Genomic DNA, 3,818 nt, shown 5'->3' with positions numbered 1-3,818 from the left:
CTACATAAAAGTAGAGTTCATTTTTATATAAATGAGAAATCCTAAAAGCCTTTTTCTGTATCCTAAAAATCAAATATGGCTTCAAGGAAGTTGTTTGTTTTTGGAAACTTTTTGTTGATTGTTATTCTTCTCTTGGCTTTTGATGTCTTGGCTACAAGGGAACTGCTTGAACATTCCACCACTTCTGTCACATGTAAGTTTGCCTCACATATTTTCTGGTTCTCAAATTTTATCTTAATACACTCTCATAGGATTATGTTTAGAGATTCTAATTTATTGAGATTTTCGCATGATTTGTTTACCATTTGACAAGTGCAATACTAGGTACCCAAAATTCATGTCTACAAATTTACTCAAAAAAATTATTATGTAATTCAAATTCATTCCGTGTGAACCCTATTATACGAGGTTGAATTTAAAACACACTGTTATTTTGGATAACTTTTTGAATACAAATTGGGTTCCTAGCTTTATAATTTTATGGTACTTGAGATGGAGGATCTCTTCCCTTCAAACATAAAGACAAGTAAGCGTGAACTTTGTCTCACTTTTTTGTGAATCCGACTTTTGAGAAAGTCAAATAATTTTATTCATAACAGCATGTTTGGAGAGACTATTTTTTTTTTGTTTGTTAGTGATGGCATGTTTTGTTATTTTATTTTATTTTTTCTTTCTTTATGTTTTAAAAAGAAAATTTAAAAATTCTAAAACACCAATCATTTTAAATCTTATGAAAAACAATTTTCAAATTTTGAAAACACTCGTTTGGTATTTTTTAAAAAAGTGAATTGTTTTAAACAAATTAAAAATAATTTCTAAAAATAGTTTACTAAACAATTTTCTTGTATTTCTTAGGACTTTAAAATCAGAGATGACTCAACCATTAGGTCACTTAACTAATCACTTAAGGTCCAACTAAAAAATTCTTATCACCAAAAGTCTCAATTTTTTGAAGGTCCAGTAACATAAGGCCTCATTCAATTATTTAGCACGAGGTCTAAAAATAGCTTGGGCCGCTACTATTTAAAATAAAGGATAAATTATAAATACGCTCTTGATATTTGATTAAAATATGAATCGTTTTCTGTAATTTTAAAAATTACATTCGACCCCTTGAGGTTTCTAATTTCATAATAAATCGTTCATTTTATTAATAAAGGATAAATTACAAATACACCCTTAAGGTTTGCTTAAAGTACAGATTTCTCCCTGTGATTTGAAAAATTACAAATACACCCTTGTCAGAATTTTTTATTTAACAAAATTAACTAAAAAAATGAAATTCATAATTGCTTTCTTATACAATAATTAAATTACCTAAATTATTAATTAAAACATATTTCTAATATCATTAAAAACTGTTAATTGACTTAATGATTTATTAATAAAATGAGCTATTTGCTATGAAATTGGAAACCTCAGGGATGGAATATAATTTCTAGAATCACAGGAGGTCATTCATATTTTAATTAAACTTCAAGAAGTGTATTTGTAATTTACTCATTAATAAATTATCAAATCAATTAACAGTTTTTAATGATGCTAAAAATATGTTTTAATTACTAATTTAAGTAATTTTATTATTGTATAAGAAAGCAATTATGAATTTCATTTTTTTAGTTAATTCTATTAAAATAAAAAATTCTGATAATGAGGTATTTGTAATTTTTCAAATCACAAAAAGTAATATGTACTTTAAATAAACTTCAAGGAGTGTATTTGTAATTTACCCTAAAATAAAAGTAAAACAAACTAAAAGACTTTTCAACTAATTTGTTGGCCTCTTTGTTGTGTCAACTGTGTAGCAAAAAACTATTCTACATGTGAGAAGGTTATATTCAATTCTATGGTCAATTTTTGTGTTCTAAGACCTTTTTTGCTTAAAGGCAATCATTAATGTAGCAATTTTTTCGTGGATCAAACAGATAAGGTTGTTAGGGAGCTCGTGGATGAATCACATTCAAAAGATTATCCGTGGAATCACGGTTACAGCCTTTCTCCAACTGCTAAATCCAGCACTCTTACTCCATGAATCATGATATTTGGGCAATGTTGACTAATGTTGTTATCTTCTTGAATAAATGGTATTATTATTATTAGCATGTATATATACATGCTGTTGTTGGCTTGTACAAGTAATAAAAGGACTCAAAAGCTTTGTATCAAAGCTTTCTTATTCATAATTGCAATTTCCTATTTTTTTAGATAATAAGGGAACATGAGCTTTAATTTTGACATGTAATGTGACCATGAGTAAGAAAAAAAAAATCCAAAACATATTCAACTTTCAAAATAAATAAAATTCCTAAAACAAATCAATTTATCCTTCATCCAATTCCTTTTGATCCCAAGAATGGAGTGACAATATTAAAAGTACTCCAAAAAATTCAAGTTTCGTTTGGTAAGTAATAGTTTTAGCTTAAAAGTCAAAAAATTACTAAAAAAATCAAAAAGCCTGTAACTTATACTAAAAAATCAAAAAAAAAAAAAATTTTCTCTCTAATTTTTACACATTTTTTTTTTGTAAAAAATTAAAAAATCATTCCAACCGTATAATTTTTTTATCTTATATTTTAGTCAAAAAATTAAAAAATTATTAAAATAACATATTTTCAAGCGAGACCTCAAGTAATAGTCTAATTCAGACAAATTCAATTGACTTGGAAGCAAGTCAACTCAACCCGATTGGCATTGAGACCCATTCCCCAGCTCTCACTTGAATATTTTGAGCTGGTTAACCTCTGTCTTCGGCACTATTGTACTTGCTCCTAAGAAAGACAAAAATACATATTCTCGGATAATAACCCAAAAAAAATAAGAAAGACACAAAATACATATTCTCCGATAATTTAACCCAAAAAAAAAAAAAAAACATTGACAGCTGTTGACGGATATTTTTGGCCAAGGAATTAGAAAACAGCTAGTCCGACCGAGGATCACCATAGTACTTTGGGGAGTTTTTTTTTGATATTCTAAAAAATAATAATAATTTAGGGAATTAATTCACTTTTTAAATTATTTAGAAAACTAACTTGCTTTTTGAAATCACATGTTGAAAATACAATTTCAAAAAGTGAAACCCATGTCGTCATAAATTACATTTTAAAAATGGGATTTTAAAAATTAGGTTAGTTTCTAAAATAGTTTAAAAAGTGGGTCAATTCTCTAAATTTTTTCTTTTAGAATATTAAAAAAAAAAAAAAAAAACTCATACTTTGGGCCAAACTATAATTAGTAACCCAAACATAGAGCATAGAAAGGTATCAAAAACAAGTTCACATATATATATATACACTAGCATATCATCCGTGTGTGTACGAAATAAAATAATATATTATTTATTAAAAATATGATAATTATATTTAAATTTTTATATTTTATATTTCGTAAATAAAATTTCATATATAAGTTTAAAGGTTTTCTTTCAAATGTTCTTTTACTATAATATATAGTATAGATAGATTAAAATTGTTGTATTGATAATTGATAATTAAAATTATGCTTTGTTATAAAAAAAAATAACATAATTCTAATACTTCACTATTTTAGAATAAAAATATATGAATTTTAAAAAATTGTCATATTGGTTTTTGAAAGAGAAATAATTAAAGAAATTTTAAAAACTTAATAAGAAAGAATCATCGTAACATATAAAATCGCTAAAATCACGGTTAAAACAGCAAATCATTCAAACCAAAACGGTTTAGTTTAATCAGTTAGGTGAAAAGACCAACCAGCTTACACAAAAATTAATTAATTAAAATTTTTAAATTTTATTTTATTAAAATTTAAACTATCATTAATATGGAAAGCAATCT

The 3,818-nt window shown here is 25.5% G+C and overlaps 1 long non-coding RNA gene across 1 annotated transcript; it reads left to right on the top strand.

Moving 5' to 3' along the window:
• LOC145793001 (uncharacterized) lies at positions 1 to 2,183 on the top strand. Its single transcript, XR_014333420.1, has 2 exons — positions 1 to 193; positions 1,926 to 2,183. It is a non-coding gene; the product is annotated as an uncharacterized LOC145793001 (long non-coding RNA).
• Positions 2,184 to 3,818: the final 1,635 nt, after the last annotated feature.

Source organism: Camellia sinensis, chromosome 6 (assembly GCF_055761805.1).
Source record: "Camellia sinensis isolate YWXY chromosome 6, ASM5576180v1, whole genome shotgun sequence".
Lineage (NCBI taxonomy): Eukaryota > Viridiplantae > Streptophyta > Magnoliopsida > Ericales > Theaceae > Camellia > Camellia sinensis.
Note: the sequence above shows the minus strand (reverse complement) of the source record. Positions and strands in the feature narration are given on the sequence as shown.